At 42.7% G+C, this 27,680-nt stretch overlaps 1 protein-coding gene across 7 annotated transcripts in view; it reads right to left on the bottom strand.

Moving 5' to 3' along the window:
- Positions 1–27,680, bottom strand: part of PALS1 (protein associated with LIN7 1, MAGUK p55 family member) — a 136,552-nt gene that overhangs the window by 69,128 nt on the left and 39,744 nt on the right. Inside the window, exon 2 of one of the 7 annotated variants that reach the window (XM_073348379.1) lies at positions 7–133. The exons of the other annotated variants lie outside the window; for them this stretch is intronic. The gene's annotated coding sequence lies outside the window, so the exon portion shown is untranslated. The remainder of the gene's footprint in view (positions 1–6; positions 134–27,680) is intronic. 7 annotated transcript variants of the gene reach the window in all.

Here is a 27,680-nt window from a genome sequence, read left to right as displayed (position 1 = left end):
ACTTACAATATTAGTGATTCATTCTTTTCTGTCATTAAATGTAGTAATTAAAAACATCTGATATCACACTGCAGTTTTCTTCAACTTCCTTTATTGCTAGGCCAATGGGCCAGATACAACATTACTAACAAATCTGAGGAGGGAAAAAAAATAGTAGAAAAGTGACCACGGCAATGCCAATTAAGCTTTTTTCCCTTCTTTTATAAATTTTAAAAACCCTCTGGTTTAAACTAGTCAATTCCCTTTGTTCTTAAATAGTTAAATATCAGTAATTGAATCTCAGTGTGTTTTTTTTAAATATAGTATGTGTTCAGACTAAAACCTTAACTTGTGTTTTGTTTTTAGGGAATGTTATGAATTTGGAGGAGGCTACTGAAGTTCTAAATAATGCTGAAAACTAAATGTAAGTGGTACAATAATGGAGGAGTGGCAGTAAAGCCTACACAAGTTTCTGGCAGCTTTCACTTGCAAATCTGAAGTGCTGCGTTTCATTTTAATGAAAAGCAACGTACAAACACTCCTGGAAAAATTCATCTCTTTAGCTTTTGTCAGAGTAGTTACTAAAACCATTCAAGTAGTAAATATTTTGGCACTTGAATAGCAATGAAGATTCATTATTTCCCTTCAATATTGGACAACTCTCTTTCAATAAGTACTAGTGCGGTAGATTAACTGTAGTTAACTCACACGATTAACTCAAAAAAATTAACTGCAATTAAAAAAATGAATTGTGATTAATCACACTGTTAAACAACAGAATACCAACTGAAATTTCTGAAATAGTTTTGGATGTTTTTCTACATTTTCAAATATATTGATTTCTATTACAACACAGAATACAAAGTATACAGTGTTCACTTTATATTATTTTTATTACAAATATTTGCACTGTAAAAAACAAAATAATATATTTAAATTCACCTCATACAAGTACTGTAGTGCAATCTCTTTATCGTGAAAGTGTAACTTACAAATGTAGATTTTTTTGTTGTTACATAACTGCACTCAAACAAAATCATGTAAAATTTTAGCGCCTACAAGTCCACTCAGTCCTACTTCTTGTTTAGTAAATTGCTAAGACAAACAAGTCTGTAGCCGGCATTTTTGTAGCCGGCATTGCAAGGTATTTACATGCCAGATATGCAAAACATTCATATGCCCCTTCATGCTTCAGCCACCATTCCAGAGAACATGCTTCCATGCTGATGATGTTTGCATCATTAATATAAAGGAAAGGGTAACCACCTTTCTGCATACAGTGCTATAAAATCCCTCCTGGCTAAAGGCAATATCCTGTTTCCTGTAAAGGATTAAGAAGCTTGTTAACCTGGCAGGCATCTGACCCAAAGGACCAATAAGGGAACAAGACACTTTCAAATCTTGGAGGGTGGGGGGTTCTCTCTTGGGACTGAGAGAGGCCAGACAGAAATCCATCATCTCCAACCCATCCTAATCCAAGTCTCCAATATTGCAACCAGTATAGGCAAGCCAGGTGAGACAGATTAGTTTATCTTTTGTTTTATGTGAATTTTCCCTATGTTAAGAGGGAGGGCTTATTCTTGTTTTCTGTAAGTTTAAGGTTTTGCCCAGAAGGGGATCCTCTGTGTTTTGAATCTGAATATCCTGTAAAGTATTTTCAATCCTAGTTTTACAGAGATGATTTTTACCTTTTTTTTTTTTTTTAAATAAAATCCTTCTTTTAAGAACCTGACTGATTTTTCCATTGTTCCAAGATCCAGGGGTTTGGGTCTTTGATGATTTTGTAACAAATTGGTTAGGATATTATTCTCAAGCCTCCCTAGGAAAGGGGGTGTGTACGGTTTGGGGTGATATTTTGGGGGAAGACGTCTCCAAGTGGTCTCTTTCCCTATTCTTTGTTTAAAACACTTGGTGGTGGCAGCATACTGTTTAAGGACAAGGCAAAGTTTGTATCTTGGGGAAGTTTTTAACCTAAGCTGGTAAGAATAAGCTTAGGGGGTCTTTCATGCGGTCCCCACATCTGTACCCTAGAGTTCAGGGTGAGGAAGAAACCCTGACAGTTCATTAAAAAAATAATGTGTTAATTACATTTGTGACTGAACTCCCTGGGGGAAAACTGTATGTCTTCTGTTCTGTTTTACCCGCATTCTGCCATATATTTCATGTTACAGCAGTCTCAGATGATGACCCAGTACATGTTCATTTTAAGAACACTTTCACAGCAGATTTGACAAAAAGCAAAGAAGGTACAAATGTGAGATTTCTAAGCATAGATATAGCACTCGACCCAAGGTTTAAGAATCTGAAGTGCCTTCCAAAATCTGAGAGGGACAAGGTGTGGAAAATGCTTTCAGATGTCTTAAAAGAGCAACACTTCAATGTGGAAACTACAGAACTCAAACCACCAAAAAATAAAAATCAACCTTCTGCTGGTGTCATCTGACTCAGATGATGAAAATGAACATGCGTCAGTCTGCTCTGCTTTGGATCGTTATTAAGCAGAACCAGTCATCAGCATGGACACATTTATTCTGGAATGGTGGTTGAAGCATGATGGGACATATGAATCTTCAGCACATCTGGCACATAAATATCTTGTGAGGCTGGCTACAACAGTGCCATGTGAACGCCTGTTCTCACTTTCAGGTGACATTGTAAACAAGACATGGGCAGCATTATTTTCTGCAAATTGTAACCAAACTTGTTTGTCTGAGCAATTGGCTGAAGTAGGACTGAGTGGACTTGAAGGTTTTAAAGTTTTACATTGTTTTTATTTTTTTAATGTAGAATTATGAACAAAAATAACTGCATTTGTTAGTTCAACTTTCATTATAAAGAGACTGCACTACAGTACTTGTATTAGGTGAATTGAAATATACTATTTCTTTTGTTTTTTAGAGTGCAAATATTAGTAATAAAATATAAGTGAGCACTGTACACTTTGTAGTCTGTGTTGTAACTGAAATGAATATATTTGAAAATGTAGAAAACATCAAAAATATTTAAATAAATGGTATTCTATTTTTGTTGAAGCGCGCGGTAAATTTTTTTAAGTGCTTGACAGCCCTAATAAGTACTGAATTTAAAAGATGTGGGGATTTTGAGCCCAAGACAAAAATAGTAAGGAAGAGAGCACAGACTTGGCCACTACTCTAGGTACTTTCCTTTCAGTGCCTGAGTCATCAGGAAGGCTTTACAAAGAATAAAACTAATGACCTACAAAGAAGCCAATGCCTCAGAAAGGAATACTAAAGACAAAATCAACAAAGGCTTTCTTCAAAATTAGCGGAAGGACAGGTGGAAGACCTTCAGAGAAGCAGAATTACTCAGTAAATTTCCCCCTTGTCTAAAGGCATAATTTGCACAGGACTGCCATGTCAAAAGAGGAAGTAGCACAAGAACTGTATCAAAGTAGTAAAAACTGCAAAAGGCAGCAAGAACAGACACTGACAATGTGATTAAGAAGGGAAAATTACTTTGAAATTCTACATTTTTAAAGATATCACACAGGACTTTTAATCCTGATCTCAAACATCTAGTGCAAACTAGCCAGAATTCTCATCATTAAATGTTTTGGAGGGCTACACTCATCTACTCCCACCTCACCTACCATTCCCCACAAACTGGTGAAATAATTCATATCCTACAGCCTGAATGGTCTGATCCACTGGTGCTCTCAATAGGCATGCAGCAATTCTCCAAAAAGGGACATACTTTTGGAGTTTAACGTACCCATCCTACACACCCACATCATTTGAAAGCTTATTTTATGTACATTTATATGAGGTATGCTATGGAGTTGTCAAGTAGTGCTGTAAACCTGTAGACAAGATGAAACAGCAGCATCCAAAATGAGAAAGTGTCAGTTTTTGCACAATTTCCAGAAACACGACAACATGACTATTACTACAAGTTTTACTGTTAAAATTAACGTAAACACTTTAATGTGGTGTTCATTTGTATTAAGAGATTTTTATTGCTTTTTTTTCCCCAGAAATGGAGCTGTTTAGCACGTGACAACTATGGCAAATAACATTTTGCAATATACTAACATGAAATGTTTTCACACCACATAATCTTAATTGTAAAAGCACCTCACAAGTGATAAGTTTTCTGTATTTTCAATTTAAATTTGCTGACCAGATCAGTCACACTGAAGGTTTTGCACAAAAAGCAGTAGATTGCATGCCGATTGTTTTTAATGCATGGTGAGTAGACATGAATCCTTAATGTAATGCTTCTCCACTTGTAAGCTTTTGCGCATACAAATTAAAACCTTCTACTAGGCAGGCTAATTGTAATTGCCTACATATGCAGAACTAGCCTTTAAAATATTTTAGAAACTAGCTTTTTAGTTCAGTGGCACTAATGCACAGGTCAGAAATAGTATTAGAGATGACAATACACTGCTTCATATTGGGTTTCAATCAGAAGTGCTCACTAAGCAAAAATGGCAATGTTGATATGAATATACAGATCTAATTTATATCTAATTTAGCACAAGTCTATTAATGGGACAAAATGAAAAGTGGTGGCAATGCTAACAATATACTTTGCAAATTTTACTTCTACAGGAAAGTAACAGTATATGAAGATATGGAGGATACAAGCCTCTTAAAGCTTACACTACTCTCTACAAAAACTTTGAAAAGTGTTATTTGTCAAGAAAATCAAAAGAATGCAAAAAACTGCCAAAAGCCACTAGTGTTGGAGAGAATTCTGTGATGCTGGAAGCAGCAGCCAGGAGAGATGAATTGTATTGGAGACTACTGGATGAGTTTTCTAGTTTAGAGGATGTTCTACCAATACCCCATCACAGGGACTGATTTCAGAAACACACAACCAAATTGAATTTGGCACACGTTGGAGTTGTATTGAACCCAGCAAAGAAAACAGACAATTTGATCAGAGAGTAACATGTTCCCTGCTTCTACAGCCACTAGAACTAACAGTCTTCCAGCGATCGGTCCTGTTGCATTGTTTGCTTGAGAAAAATACACAAGACAGACAAGAAACTTCATAAATAGAAACAGCTGAGAGAGCAACCAATCTAAGGGAGGCAGCACTTCAAAAAGGAGATTACACGTTGTGAAGAAATAACAGTTACCTTTTCCGTAATTGGTGTTCTTCGAGATACTCATGTCCATTCCATATTAGGTGTGTGTGCGCGCTCGTCACATGCATCGGTGCCGGAAGTTTTTCCCTCAGCAGTATCCATAGGGGACTGTTTCTGGCGCCCTCTGGAGCGGCACCCACATGGCATGGTATAAGGGGTGCCGCCGGTTCCCCCCACCCTCAGTACCTTTTTGCCAGAAACTCCAAAAGAGGGGAAGGAGGGTGGGTTGTGGAATGGACATGAGCAACACCAGTTACGGAAAAATTAACTGTCTTTTCTTCTTCAAGTGCTTGCTCATGTCCATTCCATATTAGGTGACTCAAAAGCAATACCCCTGAAGATGGGTAGGAGTTCACGGATGTGTAGATTGCAACACAGCTCTGCCAAACCCAGCGTCGTCCCTGGCCTGCTGAATGATGGCATAATGAGCCGTAAACGTGTGGACAGAGGACCACATTGCAGCTCTACAAACGTCCTGAATAAGGATGTGTGCCAGGAAGACCGCTGAAGAAACCTGTGTTCTCATCGAGTGGGCTCTGACAATCAGCTGTGGAACCCCCACCAGGCTGTAACAGGTCCTTATGCATGAGGTAATCCAATTGGAAATCATCTGCAAGGACACCAGAAGATCCTTCGTCCTATCTGCCGTAGTGATGAAGAGCTGAGTTGATTTACGGAAAGGCTTGGTACATTCTAAGTAAAAAACCAAGGCCCTTCGGACGTCCAGGGCGTGAAGACACCTCCGCCTCTCTTCACTGGTCTTGTGCGGTTTGGGACAGAACACCGGGAGGAAGATGTCCTGGTTCATATGGAAGGTGGATACCACCTTCAGCAGGAAGTCCGGGTGGGGCCGTAGCTGAATCTTGTCTTTGTAGAAGACGGTGTACCACGGTTCTGAGGTCGAGGCTTTAATTTCAAAGACCAATCTAGCAAAGTCACCACCACCAGAAACCTTCCATGACAGGTGGGAAAAGGAGCAGGAACCAGCGGCTCAAAGGGCGGGCCAGTGAGCCTAGAGAGGACCAACTTAAGATCTCACCATGGGACAGGAGCCTGTACCTGCAGGAAGAGTCTCTCGAGCCCTCTCAAGCATCTAACCATCATGTCATGGGAAAACACCGTCTGTCCTTGGACCAGCGGGTGAAAAGCGGAGATGGCTGTGAGATGCACTCAAATGTAAGTGTGTGCCAGGCTCTGGTTCCTCAGATGGAGCTCGTAGTCCAAGGACAGCCTGTATGGAAGAACGCAAGGGAGAGATGCCATGTTCAGGTGCTCAGCGGGAAAATCTCATCCACTTGGCCAGGTAAGTCAGTCTAGTTGAGGGCTTCCTACTCCCCAGGAGGACCTGTTGGACTCCTTCTGAACAGGTCCGTTCCTCCAGGTTCAGCCACACAGCAGCCATGCCAAGAGGTGGAAGGATTCAAGGTTGGGATGTAAGAGCCAAGTGTGGTCCTGTGACAGCAGGTCCAGTTGGTTGGGCAGGGGCCAGGGAGGGGAAGCTGACAGGTTCATGAGCATGCCGAACCAACGCTGGTGAGGCCACACTGGGGCAATCACGACAATCTGTGCCTTGCCTCTCCTGATCTTTGCCAGGACCCTGCTGAGGAGTGGAATCGGAGGGAACACGTACATCAGGCTCCCTGACCATAACAGGAGGAAGGCATTAGAGAGGGAGCCCTTGCTCAGACCTTGCCGAGAACAAAACTGGTGGCACATCCTGTTCTGTTTGGTAGCGAACAGGTCCACTTGGGGAATTCCCCACCTTTCGAAGATCATGCTGGCTATCTCTGAATGGAGTGACCACTCACTGCGAGCAAAGAAGTCGCTGCTGAGCTGGTCCACCAACATATTCTTGATGCTGGGAAGGTGACAAGCTTCCAGATGGGATTTCGTGGCAGATGCAGAAGTCCCATAGATGGGAGTGCCTCTTGACAAGGAGGCAATGAGCACGCTCCCCCTCATCTGTTGATGTAGAATATAGAGGCTGTGTTGTCCGTCAGGTCTCGTACCACCTGCCCTGACAAGTGGGGCAGCAAGACTCTGCACGCCAGCCAGGCTGCTCGGAGCGCTGTGACGTTTATGTGCAACTTTGCCTCCTCCAGGGACCACATGCCCTGTGTCTGGAGGTCGCCAAGATGCGCACCCTAGCCGAGTCATCCAACACCAACTCGATGGAGTGAGGTGGGGTTGTCAAACTGAAGCCCCCCAGGACTGTCCTGCAGTCGACCCACCATCGCAGCAAGGTAAGTATCACCTGGGGAATGGTAACAATCTTTTCCAGGGGGTCTCTGGACTGGGAATAGACCGTCCCCAGCCACTGTTGCAGGGGCCGGAACTCCTTCCTGGAAGCCTCAGGGAGCAACCCTTCCAACTTGGCCATAGCTTGCCACATATTAAGGTCATATTGGCCAAGGAGGACTTGGTGGTTGGCCATGCTTAGCTGAAGGCTGGAAGACTAATAAATCTTACGTCCAAACAGATCCAGCCTCCTCGAGTCTTTATTTTTTGGGGTGGTCTCGGATTGTCCTCCCCTCTCTTTGGGGTTAACCACATCTACCACAAGGGAGTTGGGGGCAGAGTGGGAGTATAAGTACTCATGCCCCTTGGTTGGCACAAAGTACTTGCATTTGGCCATTTTAGAGATAGCCAGGGAAGAGGGGGTCTGCCACAGGGCATTAGTGATTTTGGAAATGCCTTCATGAAGGGGTAGGGCTACGCTGGCAGGAGCAGAGGACGTCAAACAGAGTCTGAGGGCTCTTCCAGTTCCTCTGCCTGAAGTCCCAGGTTGGAAGCGACCCTCTTTAAAAGTTCCTGGTGCACTTTGGCGTCATCCTGAGAAACTGGGTGAGGGGACCCTGTGATAGCGTTTTCTGGCAATGACAAGGATGATGCCAGTGCTGTGGCAACCTCCACTTCCATTGGTGGTCCAGCAGCTTGCTCCCCTGGGTCTTCCTGGACCTGTGGGGTCTTACCCCCTGAAGCCTAAAGCACTGGAGAGGGATGGGATACCAAGGCTGCTGGCCTCTCCAAAGCTCCCAGTGCCAACTGGGCAGCCTGGGAAGGTTGAGTGAACCCCCAAGGGTTCCACGGGTACTATGGGACAGGCAGTGGTGGTGGTGGTGATGGTGATAGTACAGACGACACTGCAGGTACCAGGGCTTGTCCCACAGTCAGGGAACCTCGCTCCATGCTGGAGGTATAAACAGAGCGGTCAGTACCAGGCGACCAGGATCGGGCAGAGAGGTGGCTCTTGTCTGACAGGTGCTGGTGACTGCATCCTGAAGCCAATCTGACAGGGTGAGACGGGCATCTTGGTCAGGATCTCGGGGACAGACAGCACTCGGCAGATCTGCATTGGACACCAGGCGATCCACGCCTCTCTCTACTCGAATGGTACCAGGATGCTGAACGGGACCAGAAGCTAATATGGGCCGGTTGCTGGGAGGATCTTCCCTTGTAGGGCGAACTACTGCTTGCAGATGGGTGATGGTCCGGCGATCTGCGATCCTTAATCGGTCCTGGGCCCTTGGAGACTGTCGGGCCCAGTCCAGGAGTTCTTGCCTGGTGGTGCATGCCTCAGAGGGTCTATGCCAATCTACCAGTGAGGTACGCCTCAACTCCCTCGATCGGTGGCCCATCTGGAGAACAAAGAGGTCTCCCTTGAGCCTGCCTCTCTAATCCTGAGACGTGATGGCTTCGAGTGGGCAAGCGATGGTGGGACATCCCTCTCGATGGGGAATGATGCCGCTGTGGTGGGGACACACGCATAGATCCCAAGGTGGGTATTCCCCAAGACGGGGGTACCGCTGGAGCTGGTGTGGGTGGCACCAGGAGCATCAGGATCTCCTGAGCTGCTTGTAGGACTTTGGGCGTTGATGGCACCAGAAGCTGGCCATGGCCTGCACTGCTATCCGGAGTCGCAGGCGAAGCATGTGATGGGCTGCACCACTCAACTTGAGCTGGGGCCAGACTTCCCGAAAGGGTCGTTGAGCTGCCCAGCATGGCTTGTGGCTCACCCCCAGCCCTCTCCTTTCCCTTATGGGAGGTAGGAGATCTTCCTTGCACAGTCTTTCTTGGCTTCTTGACCAGAGCCGTGGAGGGGGACTGGTGCCGGCTCATGATGGTGCTGGCGAAGCACTGCGCACGGAGGCCACAATGCTCAGTGTGGAGTCGGACTGCTGCTCCGGTGCCGGAGTGAGTGTCAACTCCATCTGGAGTGCTTTCAGACGGATATTGCGCTCCTTCTTCATCCTAGGTTTAAAGGACTTGCATGTACGGCACTTGTCACTTATGTGCCCTTCGCCTAAGCACCTTAGGCAGCTGGTATGTGGATTACTGATGGGCATAGGCCATTTGCAGCGATCTTAGGGCTTAAAGCCTGGGGACCAGGGCATGCCGCACCCCCCTGCTGAGTCCCGTTCGGGACTAAGAGAGTTTGAGAACTACTACTAAGGGGAATTAAAACTACTGACTATATACAACTATATTACAGGTTTTCAAAGTTTGCAGGAACAAAGAATGAAACAATGCTAGCTGAAGCAGCAGACGTTCCAGCACCATTACTGGCAGCAAGAAGGAACTGAGGGAGGGGGAAGCCGGTGGCACCCCTTACACCGTGCCATGCGGGTGCCACTCAGACAGCGCCAGAGCTGGTCCCCTAGGGATACTGCTGAGGGAAAAGCTTCCGGCACCGGTGCATGTGGCAAACACACACACCTAATATGGAATGGACATGAGCAAGCCCTCAAAGAAGAATATCTGTTTCCGGAAGAATTGGTTGCTAAGGAGACAGTTCTTCACTCAACATGTCTTTCTTCCTACTTGAGTAAAATGAATCTTAAAGCAACACCATCTAGTTATTCACCCTCTGTTGTAACTAGTTTTTCCAACATGTGTCCCCCCATGGGTGCTCCATTTCAGATGTGCAAGCACTCCATGCACCTTTGCTTGGAGATTTTAGGGAGCAGTGCTCATTCAACCCTTGCATGTACTCTACTCTGACTTGTGCTCTACGTTGTGGCTATATAGAGATGTGTGGGTGAACCACCCTCAGTTCCTTATCTACTGCAGTGATCCAAAGCATAGAACTACAAATCAGACGGGAAGGAGGACAGGTAGTAGAGCACCCATAAGGACCCACATCTCAAAGAACTACAGTTACTGCACAGGAGCAGTAAACTCTCCTCCTTCTTTGAATAGTGTCCCTATGGGTATTCCACTTTTGGTGACTACTGAGCAGTACCCTCTATGGAGGGGATATGTGGCTTTAGAGTTGAGTCCAAGATTGAAGACAGCACAGTAGAGCCAAAAACAGCGTCAGAAGCTGAGTAATGAATTACTGCATAACATTCAGAAAAGGTGTATATGGAAGTCCAAGTTGTGGCTCTACACATCTCAGCAATGGGAACATTCTTAAGAAAGGAAATAGAAAGTTCGTGCTGAATGGATTAGTACTTTAAAAGGAGGTTGGAGATCATTAGCCTAATAACAAAAGGTAATACAGTCAGCTATCCATCTAGAGAGTCTGCTTGGAAACTGGAGATCCCTTAGATCAGTCTGCAGCAGACACAGACAACTCAGAAGATTTTCTAAATGGTTTAGTTCTGTCCAAGTAAAAGGCTAATGCCCTCCAGACATCAAGTTTATGTAATACCACATCCTCCTTATTCAGGTTTGGTTTAGGAAACAACACTGAAAGATGAATTGACTGGTTAGTGTGGAAGTCAGATAAGACCTTTGGTAAGAATTTGGGATGTGACTACAATGTGACCTAGTCCTTGAAGAATACTGTGAAGGGGGGATTTGCCACCAGAACCTGTCTCTTCCCAACTTTCTGAGCAAAAGTAATGGCTATCAGGAAGGCTGTCTTCACAAAAAAAATCAAGAGAAAGAGTCACCATTGGCTCAAAGGGAGGTCTTCTAATGTATCTAAGCACCTACTTGAGGTCCCAAACAGGGGCAGAACATTTGACTCATGGAAAGATTCCCCAAACCACTGAGAAACCTCACTGTCATCGGATGTGCAAACACTGAAAAGCCCTCCCCAAGGAAATGGAAGGTCATAATGGCTGCCAAATGTACCTTAATGGAATTCAAAGACAAACCTGTCTTCTTCAGTTTTAGGATGTAATCTATTATATCCAACAGCGAAGAGGATGAAGGTGAAATGCATCTTAGGTCACACCAGTGACTGAATCTTGTCCACTTTTGTTGGTTGTTACAGCTAGATTGCTTCCTACTAAATAACAATACTCTTCTCACTTCCATGGAACAGGCTGTTTCTAACCTCATGAACCATAGATCAGCCATGCTTTGAAGCAAAGAACCCCGAGGTTGGGGTGAAGAATTTGACTGGCATCCTGAGATAGAAGAGGAGAGATGGTCTAGAGCAGGGGTGGGGAACCTTTTTCTACCAGGAGCCACTGACCCACAGAAAAAATAAACAGTTGCGGGCCACACACAGCCCCGCAGGTGCGGGGCGGAGGGCATGGAGGCTTAGGGCTTCCCACTGCAGCAGGGCAAGCTGGCACTCACGGCTCCAGCCCTGCAGGGGGAGTGTAGAGGCTCCCCATAGACTCCAGGATGGGGCCAGAAATGAGGGGTTCAGGATGCAGGAGGGAGCTCCAGCCTGGGGCAGGGGGTTGAGGTATGGGAGGGGATGAGGACTCTGGCTGGGGGTTCGAGCTCAAGAGTGGGGATGAGGGATTTGGGGTGCAGGAGGGGGCTTCGAGCTGGAGCATGGCAGGAGGTTTGAGGTGTGGGCTCCAGGAGGGAGTTTGGGTACAGGAGGGGGTTCCGACCTGGGGCATGGGGTTGGGGTGCAGGAGTGTGTTCCGACTTGGGGCTGGGGGTTTGAGGCAGCAGCTCCGGCCGGCCAGCACCTACCTCAGACAGTTCCTGGTGGGCGATGCAGCAGGACTAAGGCAGGCTCCCTTCCTAAGCTGGCTCCACACTCTTCCCAGAAGCAGCTGCCATGTCCTGCCCTTAAGCGGAGGAGTCAGGGGGCGCTGCACAGTGCGCGCTGCCTGTGCCGCCCCCGCAGCTCCCATTAGCTGCAGAGCTGGTGCTTGGGCAGTATGCAGAGCGCTTCCCTGATCGCTCCTGCTTCTAGGGGCCGCAGGGACATGCTAGTCGCTTCCGGGAGCTGCTCGGAGCCAACCGGACTTTTAACGTCCAGGCAACCCCAGCTTCCCCACACAGCGGGACGAGCCAGTGCTCATGGTTCCAGCCCCAGGGGGTGGGGCAAGGCTCGGGGCTTCTGGCCTGCGGTGCGGAGACTTGCCAAGGGCCGGATTAAATGAAGCAGCAGGCTGGGTCCAGCCCACATGTTCCCCACCTTAGTCTAGATGATGATTGGTTAACAAACAGCCAACTGGATAAAGTAAGGAAACCATGTCTGTCTTGGCCATGTCAGAACCACTAGAATAACTCTGTTCTCTTCTCCACTGCCCGGAGCCCTAACATACCCTACCCTACCCAACCCCTCCATGGCTGTAGCCCTGGGGCTCAGTGCTAAAGCCCCCAGGAAGTACAATATTTGCTGTTGGTTTTGGGGTCTCCCCTGCTGCCTCATTGATTACTTCTGGTTGCATAAAGTGTCTGGTTGACTGGTAAGTCCGTAACCCTGGTGTTCGTATCTTTGAGGTTCTACTGTACTATACATTTCATCACATGGATTGGGTTGATTGCATTGCAAGAACCAATCCCTGTGCAGCATGCTCTGTCCATACTCAACCTACTCTACCTCCTCATCTCTACGTTCCTTACTTATCTTGTCCATAGTTATTTTATTCAAAGTAAATGGCTCCTTGGGTGTTCTACCTCTTATCTCAGCCGGTGCAGACATTCTATCTTTTTAGCCTACTGATCTTATTTAGCACAAACATTCTGTTTTCAGCCTAATGATCTGTTTACCTCCCTAATTCTATCCTCCAAGAAGTGATGCTTCCCTCCATGTGTTAATTGCTCATGTCACTTCAGGCCTCAGCTACACCAAGGAGTGGCAGCCCAGTCCCCGACTCAGGCACAAGTAGAAGACTTCCTGTTTCTGATCGTGGTGAACAGGTCTATTTGTGGGAAAACCCAATAATGAAATATGCAATGGAGTACAATGGGCTCTATCCCCCATTCATGATCCTGAGAGAAGCATCTGCTGAGGGTATCTACAGCGATGTTTCAGAAACCCAGAAGGTAAGCTCCTGAGATGCTGATCTAAGTTCCCTCTAAGGTGTATGGCCAGGCGGCCGCCTGGCAAGCTATCAAGTGCCGCTCACTTCAGGTGTCTCTGCCCACTGCTCCTGCCCTCTGCCTTGGAGCTGCTCCCGGGAGCCTCCTGCTTGCTATGCAGAGCTGAGAGGAAGGGGGGCGCTGATGTCAGGCTTTCCCTTCCTCCCCCACCCCTGTACCCCATCTCTACAGATTGCAGGGGGAAGGGGACAGGATGCAACAAGGTTCAGGTGTGGGATGAAGGGAGCTTGCTGGTGGCTGTTGCTGTGTCTTATTTAAGTGCCAATATACTTAAAAGGGCAATGTACAGCAGCAAATCATAGGACTGAAAAGTAATAGTAGCTCTCAGGATTTTAGTGAGGCTCCACCATTTGGAGTGATAATGAGCAGGGGAGCCCTGAAAAAAATTTGAGGAATGAGAAATCAGCATCACCACCATTTTCAACATTACTTTGTAAAAGTGGAGCAGTGGTAGAAAAAGGTGGCGACTCTACAGGTATCAGGTGAATGTCTGCCTAAAGGTCCTTGGTACCAAGGATGGATTATTACTGAACAAGGGGGAGTCAGGCATCTGGCAGCATGAAGTCTTGTAAAACCTGAACTCTTGCAGTACCAACATGGTGGTCGGTACCGAGGTAGCAGCTGCAGCAGAGGTGATTGTGGCAGAGGGAGTAGATGATACCGTAGGCTTTATGTGCTCTGAGAACGGTCTGCTAGATGATAGTCTAGTCTTCTCCTGTACTGAAATGGTACATATTGAGAGCCTGGCTGATTCTATCAATACTGACTTAAGAAGGGGTTGCCTTCTCCTTGTTGCCTTGATCCCCTGATGGTACTGATGATCTTCTGGAGCTAGAACCCTTAGATCATTTGGGTATAGTGGTGCTCAGAGTACCTGAGGAACCTGCAGACTTATGGGTACTGAGTCGAGAACCAGTGGGTGCCGAGGTAGTTGTCTCAATCGGTGACTGGGGTTTCTTTGAATTAGATACCTTAGCTGGGGAACTCAAAACTCTGTTTCCTAAATTCTTTGAGAGAATTCTTGAGTTTTCCTCTTAGGGTATGTTTACACTGGCAAGTTTCTGCCCAACAAGTTACACCACTTTTATTAAAGGGCTGGAATTAAACAGCTGTTGCGTGTCCACACTGCTCCTTGTAACGGTGGAGAGCATCCACAGAAGGAGCTCTTGCAATGGCAAAGAGAGGAGTGCATTGTGGTAGCTATCCCACTGTGAAACTGGCTGCAGGGTGCTTTGGAAAGGGTTTGAAATGCCTCATGGGCTAGGTGTCACATAATGCAGGTTTCCCAAACCCACTGTTCCATGGACATCCTACTATATTTGCCAGCGGCTTTTCAACTGAAAGAGGTGAGGCAGAATGTAACGGGGTGGGGGGGAGGGGAGGGAGGAGAGACCGTGTGTTTTGGGGGACAGAAAGCGTGTCAGCATGCTGTCTTGTAAGTTCAGACAGCAGGAAGCAACCAGTCCTGAGGCAGGAGGAGGGGGAAACCCCAACATCAGTCCCTGCCCTCCCCACAGCACACACTCTCTCTCTCTCTCTCTCTCTCTCTCTCTCTCTCTCTCTCGCACACACACAATGAGCATTCCACAATAATGGTTTGCTGTGTGTCCTGGAGCCGATCAGCACAGCATGAAAGGGGAGGGGTGCATGTCTTCAGGGCAGCCAGCCGAGTTCAAAACAATGAGCAGAACTGCCACTTGAAGGATTATGGGACACTTACAGAGGCCAACTGATTGCTTTCTGTGCTGCAATGTGTTTATACTGCAAATACACAGCTGGATGCTCTGCGCTGTAAGGCTTACGACTCTCGTCCAGGTGGTTTTTTTTGCAATGCTGCAACTGAGGAGTTTCTGCGCACTAAGTGGCTTGGCAGTGTACACACCTTGGAAGTTACACAGCAGAAAGCTGCTTTACTATGCAGAAACTTGCCAGTGTACTCAAGGCCTTAGAAACTCTAGGGGAATGTTGTGCTGAAACAGTTGAGGTACTCGATTTGCTCAGTGACTGGTATACAGGGAGGGTCTCTTGACCTGGGACAGAAGCCAGACATCAGGAGCTCTCCATCATGATGAGGTACAATTTCATCTTCCGTTTCTTTATGGCTCTCAATTTTAATGCCAGGCAAAATTACACTTTTGGGGGATGTGTGACGCCCCAAGGCAATGGACGTACCGGGAACGCCCGTCACTCACCGAGATAGCCTCCTAGCACAATAGGCACCACTGAAAGCCCTGACAGCCAGGCATACTCTCCAGCAATCTAAAGTTCTGAACAAGACAGAAAGGACAACAGTCCTTACTATTACTCACTAATAGCATTACTGTATCTAAGGTGACACTGCATTTGAAGTAATCTCAACTCAGACACTGCTGAGGCTCTGTCTCGAAACAAGGCAGTTGAGAAGGAAATGAGGGCAGTTCACCCATGCAGATTTATATGGTGCAGAGCATGAGGCAGAGTACAGTGCATGTACAGGCCAAATGGGCACTTCAATTGGAGATTTTAGGTCGAAGGTGCATACATACCTGGAATGGAGCACCCATAGGGACATTACTTGATAAGAAGGATGCTTCTGCATGCCGTACATGCCAATATGGCTCTTGGGTCTCCTGGTGTCAAAGGAACCTTAGGTTTTTTGCAGGAGTGGGTGGGTGAAATTCTGTGGCCTGCGTTGTGCAGGAGGTCAGACTAGATGATCATAATGGTCCCTTCTGACCTTAGTATCTATGAATTAGGTCATCTGATACAGAGGTTTAGGTCCTTGCTATTCACTACTTTATAAAAATGGAACACGTGGATTCAAACAAGCACACCTACAAGCTATCCTGATGCAAAGCAAAGATAGGAAGAACAGTAGGCGGCCAATATGTCTCCATCAGGAGCTCTTTAATGACTTGAAAATTAAAAAGAAATCCTACAAAAAGTGGACAAATTGCTAAGGAGGAGGAGTACAGAAGAACATTACAAGCATGCAGGAACAAAATCTGAACAGTTAAGGCACAAAATGAGTTACACATAGCAAGGGACATAAAAACCAATACAAAAAGAGATTCTTTAAATACATTAGGAACAAGAGAAAGATGAAGGAAAATGTAGGTCCTCTACTTAGCAGGGCTAACGATGACATCATGGAGTCTGAGGTGTTTAATGTCTATTTTGCTTCAATCTTCACTAAAGGGGATAATGATGACCAGATACTCACCAATTCATATTAATAAAGGGAGAACGAATTAAAGCCAAAATAGGGAGAACAGGTTAAAGGCTATTTAGAAATGACAGATATGTTCACGTCAGCAGGGCCTGATGAACTTCCTCCTAGGGTACTTAAGGAACGAGCTGAAGCAATCTTGGAACCATGAGCAATTATCTTTGAGAATTCTTGGAAAAAAAACACAGTACCTATCTTTAAAAAGGAAAACAAAGAGGAACCAGGGAATTATAGACTAGTTAGCCTAACTTCAATACCTGGAAAGATACTGGAACAAATGATTAAACAACCAATTTTTAAGTACCTGGAGGATATTAGGGTTATAAGGAATAGCTAGTACAGATGTGTCAAGAACAAATGATGCCAAACCAACCTAATTTCCTTCTTTGACAGAGATATTGGCCAAGTGGATAGGGAGGAGGCTGTAGATGTGCTTACCTTTATTTTAGTAAGGCTTTTTACATAGTCCCACATGACATTCTCAAGCAAACTAGGGAAATACGGTCTAAATGAAATAACTAAAAGGTGGCTGCACAGCAAGTAGAAAGACTGTACTCAAAGAGCTATCAACGGTCTGCTGTCAGGCTGGGAGAGCACATATACCAAGGTCTCACAAGGGTCAGCCCTGGGTCCAGAACTATTCAATATTTTCATTAATGATTTGGATAATGGAGTGTGGAGTATGCTTATAAAATGTACAGATGATACCTACAGCTGGTAGGAGCTACAAGCACTTTAGAGAACCGGATTAGAATTCAAAACAACCTTGATAAATTGGAGAATTGGTCTGAATTCAACAAGATTAAATTTAATAAATCTGAATGTGAAGTACTTTATGCAGGAAGGAAAAATCAAATGCACAACTACAAAATGGGGAATGCATACAAATTCACAGGGTCTTAAATTAGCTGTTACCACTCAAGAAAGATCTTGGATTCATTGTGGATAGTTCTCTGAAAACATCCACTCAATGTGCAGCAGCAATCAAAAAAAGCTAACAATGCTAAGAACCATTAGGAAAGAGAGAGTCAATAAAACAGAAATTATAATGCCTCGATATAAATCTATGGTGTGCCCACATCTTAAATACTGGGTGCCAATCTGGTGGCCCCAGCTCAAAGATGCATTAGAATCGGAAAAGGGCAACAATAACGATTAGAGGTATGGAACAGCTTCTGTATGAGGAGAGATTAAGACGACTGACTTTTCAGCTTGGAAAAGAGACGACTAAGGGGGGGAAACGACAGAGGTCTAGAAAATCATGACTGGTGTGAAGAAAGTAAATAAGGAAGTGTTATTTACTCCTCATAAAACAAGAGCTAGGGGACACGTAATGAAATTTATAGTCAGCAGGTTTAAAACAAACAAACATAGTGCCAATCTATAAAAAGGGAAATAAGGACAACCTGGGGAATTAAAGATCAGTCAGCTTAACTTCTTTACCTGGAGAGATAATGGAGTAAATAATTAAGCAATCAATTTGAAAACATTTAGAAGATAATACGGTGATAAGTTAATTAAAGTTAATTAATGATCTGGATGATGGGATGGATTGCACCCTCAGCAAGTTTCCAGAGGACACTAAACTGCGGGGAGAGGTAAATACTCTGTAGGGATAGAGTCCAGAGTGACCTAGACAAATTGGAGGATTGGGCCAAAAGAAATCTGATGAGGTTCAACAAGGACAAGTGCAGAATCCTGTACTTAGGACAGAAGAATCCCATGCACAGCTGCAGGCTGGGGACTGAATGGCTAAGCAGCAGTTCTGCAGAAAAGGACCTGGGGATCACAGTGGATGAGAAACTGGATCCGAGTCAACAGAGTACCCTTGTTGCCAAAAGGGCTAATGGCATATTGGGCTACATTAGTAGGAGCATTGACAGCAGATCAAGGGAAGTGATTATTCCCCTCTATTCTATACTGGTGAAGCCACATCTGGAGTATTGTGTCCAGTTTTGGGCCGTCCACTACAGAAAGGATGTAGACAAATTGGAGAGAGTCTAGTGGAGGGCAATGAAAATTATTAGGGGACTGGGTCACATGATTTACAAGGAGAGGCTGAGGGAACTGGGGTTATTTAGTCTGCAGAAGAGAAGAGTGAGGGAGGATTTGATAGCAGTTGGAAAACCATTCCCATAAAACCAGAGTAGTTATCAGTGGTTCACAGTCATGCTGGAAGGACATAACGAGTGGGGTGCTGCAGGGATCAGTTCTGGGTCTGGTTCTGTTGAATATCTTCATCAGCGATTTAGGTAATGGCATAGAGAGTACACTTATAAAGTTTGCGGACCATATCAAGCTGGGAGGGGTTGCAAGTGCTTTGGAGGATAGCATTATAATTCAAAATGATCTGGACAAACTGGAGAAATGGTCTGAAGTAAAAAGGATGAAATTCAATAAGGACAAATACAAGGTCTTCACTTAGGAAGGAACAATCGGTTGCATGCATACAAAATGGGAAATGACTGCCTAGGAAGGAGTACTGCAGGAAGGGATCTGGGGGTCATAGTGGACCACAAGCTAAATATGAATCAACAGTGTAACACTGTTGCAAAAACAAAAAAACGAACATCATTCTGGGATGCATTAGCAGGAGTGTTGTAAGGAAGACACAAGAAGTAGTTGTTCCGCTCTACTTCACGTTGATTAGGCCTCAGCTGGAGTAGTGTGTCTAGTTCTGGGTGCCACATTTCAGGAAAGATGTGGACAAATTGGAGAAAGTCCAGAGAAGAGCAACAAAAATGATTAAAAGTCTAGAAAACATGACCTATGAAGGAAGTTTGAAAAAAATTGGGACAGGAAAATGGGATTAAATTGCAGCAAGGGAAGTTTAGGCTGGACATTAGGAAAAACTTCCTGTGAGGGTGGCTTAACACTGGAATAAATTGCCTAGGGAGATTGTGGAATCTCCATCACTGGAGATTTTTAAGAGCAGGTTACACAAACACCTGTCAGGAATGGTCTAGATAATATTAAGTCCTGCCATGAGTGCAGGGGACTGGGCTAGATGACCTCTTCAGGTCCCTTCCAGTCCTATGATTCTATATTAACTGAAGGTAGGGCAAGAAGTAATCAGATTAATCTGCAGCAAGGGAGACTGAAGTTAGATACTGAGAAAAAAAATTCTAAATGTAAGGGAAGTTAAGTTTTTGAATAGGCTTCCAAGGTTTACTAGGTCCTGCCACAGTGCAGAGGGTTGGACTTGACTTCTCGGGACCCCTTCCCATCCTATGTTTCTATAATTTTATGTTTCTGTAAAGCTGGAAGTTTTAAAGAGTACTAAAGGAGGTAGGCACCCAAAACCCTACTGAATTTCAACAGGATTTAGGCCCCTTTGCATTCTTTTGAAAATCCCATTCTACATCAGTAATTACATATGCATAAGTAGAAACTTATTTACATCAGATGAAATAGCATAAAGGATTCTACCATGAAATAAGAGCAATGTATTCAAATCTATGAATAGATAAACAATGCAGGAAGTATTTGTAAGTATTGATAAAACTATTAGGAAAGGAAGATTAGGTCTTGAGTTGCTGAAATGATTTAAAAATGATTAAAAAGATCACCTACAAAATTAACACTGCCTTCCTTTCATTTCTTGATATCTTAATTATTGGAAAAAAACAGTATAGAAGTGATGTCCCACAAGGGGTTTTCAGAAGCCCCACTAGTATACCCCTCACTCCCATGTATAAGTGGTTCAGCATGTACTAGCTTTTCTGGCATTTAGAATCATAGAATATCAGAGTTGGAAGGGACCTCAGGAGATCATCTTGTCCAACCCCCTGCTCAAAGCAGGACCAATCCTCAATTTTTGCCCCAGATCCCTAAATGGCCCCCTCAAGGATTGAACTCACAACCCTGGGTTTAGCAGGCCAATGCTCAAACCACTGAGCTATCCCTTCCCATTTGTCCGTTTGTATTTCTAAACAAGAGATGCTTATATCCTGCCCTCTGGACACCTCTTGTGTATTTAATCATCAATCAAGGTATAATACACAAAACAGCAACCCTAAAAGTTGTGATTAAACATCCAAGCAGTACAAAAAATTAATTCCCAACTTTGACTATACATATCACCTCTCAAACAGTATTCATTTTCTCAACAGCAGAAATTAACATTAAGGTCAATAAATTTGGGCACCCACAATTACATTAGATAGGACAAAGTGGAAGGGATATAAATTCTCATTCATCAAGTGCATGAAACTAACTCTAATCCAAAGGGGTTAAGAAGAAACTTCTAGTATGACCTTGGTTATTCCAGAAATGTCCACATGGAGTTTCTTGCACCTTCCTCTGAAGCATCTGGTACAGACTGCTGTCAGAGAATTGATACTGGGGGTAGATGGACCACGGCTGTCCCTATGTCTCTGTTAGAACTTTCAATACAAAAACAGTCCTTTCAACCTACCCACATTATATCCAAGTTTAAGTTGGCAGCTTTCAGTTTGATTTTTTAATTATCTTTGTATCAATTATTTGTTTTAGAGCCCTGCAGTGGGACTGGGATCCTGCAGGTCCTACTGCCATAATAGTGGAATGGGTAAAATGTACTGTGTTGCAGGTGGGATTGGGTGAGCAAAAATTAAAAACAGACTGCAGTAATTTGCAAGAAAATAAAATGTAAGTTTAGGAACATCTGCTGTTTAAGTTAACCTTACTATCCACTTACTTTAAGCCTCTTAAAAATTTATTTCTATCAAAAACCTAGTGCTGTGAGCAGCTTTTCTATTAAATGTTTTTTAAAAAGCAGTAATACTTCTGACATATAAATAACTTGAATGGTATGTTTAAAAGTTCTACAAATGGTGCCTAAGAGGTTTAAAAAATTCCATTTTTAAAAAACAATTTACTTTTTATCATTAAGAAAATCTGCACCTTTTAAGGCAAAATTATGGTGCAATTTATTAACATTCTGTGTAATATATAAAAGATAGCAGTTTTTTATAGATAGAATTTCAGCAACGTAAAGCAGGCTTTAATACTTAAATTTACACGAGGGATAGAAAGATTTGAGGTCTATTATAACAGGAGTTAAAGTATTTTTTTTACATGGTTTAAGCAAGATTTGTTTTATTCTTTTAGTGGTAAAAATGGTGTCCGATTTCCATTTTTATATATAAACAGATTTTTTGTGTGTGCTTTTTTTTAGTAACATGAATGAATCTGCCTCTCTTGCAGGATTTGCGGGATGTAAGGTTTTTGTGGGTGGGAGAGGAATAAAAATGCAAGAAACAATGCAGGAGCGGGTGGGAATGGGTATTGCAGGTTGGGACAGGACAAAAAAAAAGTCCCGAGCATGACTAATTTGTTCCTTTTAATTAGAATATCTTTGATATTGAACTGATTTTTTTTCTTGAATATCCAGTTAACTCAGTTTAAATGAGTAAATATCTCATGGAGCTTTTAGACATACCAAAAGGTTTTAACATTCTGCAGATCTTGAAAATTTTACTGAGAATGGACCTAAATTAAAACAAAGAAGGGTTAACTTGTAAGGAAAGGAAGAAAAGAATTAGGAGTGCTGCTGCGTTCCAAGAAGTGTTTGTATAAAGAGAAATTGAAGAATTGTAACAAACAGTGTAACAAATTTCACTAGTCTCCATGCAAACTGGAGACATTTCAAATCTCTGCAATGACTATGGCTAGATTGGATATTAGCTCGGTGCAAAAACTGAGGCCAACTGTGCAAGATGTATAGCAACAGGCACTCCCAGGATCACAGATCAGAATAGAATCCAGATTCCTCTGGAATGTTAGAGTTTAGTGGAAATCACTAAGCTGTCAAGATTTAAGAATCATGAACTACTTGATGTAAACAAAGCAAACAAAACTCCAAAATGCTTATCTGGAGGTTCAGTGATAGTAGCTAAAAAAGTGCAGGCAAAATGTTGTCAAGCCTTCACTGTCAACATGAAAAGACCCAAAGAGCCACAGTTTACTTCCCTATGGAAAAAACTGTAACCAAGACATTTAATATGGGAAGGATGGCCCCATTAAGACCTATCAAGCCATGGCTAGGTCATTTGGACGAATATGAAGCAATTTGTGGTTGTCACCTGTCTCCATGGGCTGTCTCTGTAGTGAAGATGGACAGAGGACACCTTTTAGTTACAGGCTAAATTTGGCTTGTGGATTTTGTGGATCCAGATCTATTTTACTGTAGATCTGGAAGCATAAGTTGCCTTATGAAACAGTTTTAATTAAAAGTTAATTTTATTTTGATCAAGTAATTTTCACTTTAATACCACACTATGCATCCATTTTGGTAATTGGTGTAACTTAACATAACTTACTTTTTATTAAATGAATTTTTTAAATAGAGGGCACTGTCAAAGACTGATAAAATGGCATGCCGTTTTTTCTTAACCTTAGTTCCCCAACGTGACAAAGACAATAGTTTGGCTAAGACATTTTCAGTGCCTTGAAGTAGTGATGGAAGATTTTTAATTACTATTAACAATTGTAACAATAGGATCTCATTTCCAGTTATGTATTTGTCAAGTATCCAAAATTATGACACCAGCACAGATCAGACACTCATCTAGAACACTGGGATGTTATTTCCTCCTCTCGTTACTCCCTCTTACAACTGCCTTTGGACAGCAGCTGAAACTCCTCATATCAGATTAGCATTCCATTTCCATTCTCTGGAGCTGGACTATTTGTTTCTATAGCAACAGCTTTGTCAGCTAGCATGAAATTCATGCAAAGAGTTGAGGAAAGAACTTGCATCATACAATCAGGAATGCCTTTCCTCAGTCTGCTCACTCAGCTGCCCCTGTTTTTTAGGCAATACTGGTTAGTCTTCTAAACTTGTTACATAGAAAATTAGACCATTACTCAAATGCAGAGCCATAAAACTCCTTTCTGCTACCTATCAAGCTCAGTTGGCAGATGGCTAAAGACTCCCAGTAAGCAGCAGTAATTATACAATACCAATAAAACCTCTAAAGAGCAAAAAGAAAGGAAGTACTTGTGGCACCTTAGAGACTAACAAATTTATTTGAGCATAAGCTTTCGTGAGCTACAGCTCACGTCATCAGATGCATTCAGTGGAAGTAGGCTGTAGCTCACGAAAGCTAATGCTCAAATAAATTTGTTAGTCTCTAAGGTGCCACAAGTACTCCTTTTCTTTTTGCAAATACAGACCAACACGGCTGCTACTCTGAAACCTCTAAAGAGCAGCGCTTAAACTATCTGCTCTACTTATGTCAATCATTTGAGACCACTTAAAGCCTGAATGATTCAAGTGAGTGAAATCAGTTTAAGAGATATGTAAGATACACAACAGTAGATTACTTTTAAGAATACACTTCAATTCCATTAAATTCAGCAATCCTTATTAGCATTTTTGAAAACCTGAAAAAACTGGATACTTTGGGGTTCCCCTCATAAAATAGAATAAAATTACAGCTCATTCACACAATAAGGCAAGACCACCACTAAGCTCTATATTCACTTTATATACAATCGGTCCTTACCATGATTTCTGTAAAGGATGGGACAAGCAATGGTATGCATTAAACTAGGAAATTGAACCTTCTCTGACAATTGTCAGCAATGGGTCCCCTTGAACTGATGTAGAGCAGGGTGGATAAAAATAAACGTTTTTTTTTTTAAATCGTTTTTTTATTTAAATCAGATTTTTTTGATAAAATGCTTTTTGAGCAAAACCTATCTAAAGATAATTTGACTTAAGATACATTATAGCTCAAAGATATCTCATCATGGAATAGGGATTATAAATTCTAATTCTATAGTATGAGACAATATAGTCATGTAATGTTTAAGAAAAGTTTTGTAAATAAATTCCAGTAGTTCATGGATTAGGGACCCAATCTTGTGGGGTTCCAGGGGCTTCTATATAGATTTAGGTTAATCTTTCTATCTACCCAATGGGACTCAGTGCTCAATCTAGAAGACACCATCAGAGATGCTTAGTTTTGCAGTTCTCAAACTGTGGATTTGTGTCTCCAAAGATAACATGCTTGTTAACAGCAAAAATGTTTTAAAATAAATAATATATAGAGGTGAGAAATAACAGACCACAACCCTATTGTCCCTCTGCAAATTTGTGTACACAGATTACCTTACCTCTCTCTAAAAGTGTGACGTTTCAAAAAGTTCAATGAATAGAAAGATTGTTGGGGGCGGAATAGATCTGGACAAGGAGAAGAAGTCTGGAGATAAATATGAGAAGGGAGAGACAGGCAGTAGAAACAAAAGTTGAAACTGTTTGAGCAGCATATTCTAGAAGTCTTGAGGTCGTTCTGAGTGTAGCCTTCCCTGATTTGATATCTACCATACCATTCTCTCACTAGAAGGGAAAACCCAGTATGGGAATATTTTAATGAAGTTCCTCTACCTGTGAAGAATATGTATTAAGGTTATACCAACCAACAAGAATGCACTTTTATGTAGAAATCCATGATTAAATCGAGTCTTCCTAACTACTAATTTAAATCAAATCCATCCTGATGTGGAGGTTAGTTTAAATGATATACAGATAAGACAAGACTGCTGTACACGATTACAGGAAGGACGAGCCTTAGCAATAACTTTCTATTGAAGCGTTGAATAGTTTTGTTCCAGTAACAGTAGTAACTAAACTGTTTTCAAACCTGGTTCAGGGGGAATAGCTGCTGATCATGTCAGCAAAGAACTCCCTCTCTAAATATTTTAAAAATAGATCTTAAAATCCTTAGACAAAATAAAAAAGGTGTGAGAGAAAGAGAATATCCTGACAGAATTTCAGTAGAGCTGCCTACCATTATAGCTTTAAAAGAAAGCTCTGCAATTTCTCAATAGTTATTGACAACATTCCTGAAGTTTAGCTTTTAAAATTCACCATTTTGATATTGAAAATAAAGACTTGTGTCCATGTAATTAAGGCAAATTAGGAATTTAACATTGTGCCTTTTGACCTCTGTTTGCATTTTATCATCCTCTGTTTCCACCAACTAAGTTCGTCCCTAGCTTAACCCCTTTAGTGTGGCTTCCACACCTCACTAACGATAATGCAGCTAGTGCTCATAAGAGCTAATCTCTGTATTAAGTGAACAAACAGTACAGCAGAGGGCAGTCTCCACAGTAATTAAAAGAAAGGGACTGGAAAGGACAAGAGATGGAGATGAACATGAAGGGCAAAGAAAAGTCTGTTCAGAGCAAAAGTTTTTATATTAACTAAAAGGAGCCCATATAAATGAACAATTATAAAGCTTATTAAGTGTCAGAAACCACCACCCACCCACCCCCTGCCATGTAGTTCATATATATTCATTACCTTGGGCTGCTTTGCTAGCTTGCACCATGGTACAGTAACAGGATGAAAATGTGTGCACATACAACTAAACATCTAGTTTCACCATTGAACTCTCTGCCATACCAGCCCCTTGCTCTACCATCAATATATTGTAGATTGCAGTGGAGAACAAGTGCCATTCTAACAATCCAAATTAAAAGAAAAATGCTCAACTGAATTTTCGCTTTTCCTTCATTCTTATAGCACATATCCCAATTTGGAAAGCCTCAGAGCAGAAGGGCACTATATAAACAGTAAAGAAATTCTTAGAATTCCCACTGGATGTTAACAGATCTCAGAGGAAAACTAGCAGCTTGAAAACAGTCAAGTTATTTTCTTATCACTTCACACAGATAGTTAAGACTTCAAATTTCATTGACTGAAAAGTAAACATGTCTGTTCCAGTTTCAAACTGTGGTTGCATTCTCTCGGAAAGATTAAAGTTAAATAGTGTTGCTGTTCTGGTTACCTAAAGGTATTTCTCTGCATTCTGCTTGTCCTGTTCTGGACTATTTTGTCAGGGTATTATTTTTATTCCCTTGTTTTTAATGTCTGACTCTCACTTATCTTATGTAAAGTTTTGTCCATTCATACAAACTATTTAAAATGTTGTCGGTACACCAAAGAGAGATTGTGAGTTGGAACTAAGACTACGCACATTTATTACAAGTTCAAATCAAAATATAATATGAATATCTAATTTGAAATCTAGAATTAATACAGAAGGGCACTAGTCTAGTCCTTGACTAGTATTGTTTACTGTTGAGTGCTGTGATACTGTGCACAAACAGGTTTTGTTCCTTCAAACTGGTAGATGAATCTGGTAAAACAGCTACATTTGGGCCATTTACTCATATCTACATCAAGTCTTGGGAATATGCTTTGCTGAATGTGTGTGCATGGGCTTATTTTAAAGTTTGTTATGGAAATCCACACTTCCACAAGACAGTAAGAACAGCATTTCCACTGAAAGCAATACAGCATATCCTGAATGAGAAGAGGCTTGGTGTTTTGTTAACTATATTAATCATCATTTGTTGTGGATATGATGCAATTTAAGTGTAATATTAGAGATTACCACTAACATACAACACTTCTTCTCATTCAATGCCTGTGTAAAACTGACTAGAAGATTGAGGGAAGTCAAGGCACTGAAAACCTGTAAATGGTGGTTGCTGTTATCTGGTGAGTCTGGCATCCATATCTTTAAAGGCAGCTTCAGGAATATAAATCCGATTTTCCTGCAGCTTTGCCTCCAAAGACCCTGACGTGTTTACTACTTCAAATCTGCCAGCCCGTATGAGGAAGAGACAAAAAGAGCTAATGTTTTATTTAACTGCTGCAAGTTTCAGCAGCTTTTAACAATAATCCTTGAAAGACATTTGACTCATAATGAAAAGGAGTACTTGTGGCACCTTAGACTAACAAATTTGAGCATAAGCTTTCACTTCATCGGATGCATGTAGCTCACGAAAGCTTATGCTCAAATAAATTTGTTAGTCTCTAAGGTGCCACAAGTACTCCTTTTCTTTTTGTGGATACAGACTAACGCGGCTGCTACTCAAACTTGACTCACAATGGTTATTAGGTAAATCATGAAACACTATCATGCCCTGATCAAACTGAAAATGCCCCTAACTTGGAATACATCTCCCGACTTAGTTTCTGCAGTATGTTCTAAAGGTGTGACAGCCAAGTGATCCATGTTTTTTATCCTTATTTTCAGTGCTCTGGCCTAGCTAATAATTACACCTGTCTCCATATAACTCAGTTTTCCTCAAAAGTCATGAGCAAAGCTTTCAAATTGCCACTGTCTTTTG

Source organism: Lepidochelys kempii, chromosome 6 (genome assembly GCF_965140265.1).
Source record: "Lepidochelys kempii isolate rLepKem1 chromosome 6, rLepKem1.hap2, whole genome shotgun sequence".
NCBI classification, from domain to species: domain Eukaryota; kingdom Metazoa; phylum Chordata; order Testudines; family Cheloniidae; genus Lepidochelys; species Lepidochelys kempii.
This window is presented reverse-complemented; position numbering and strand designations above follow the sequence as displayed.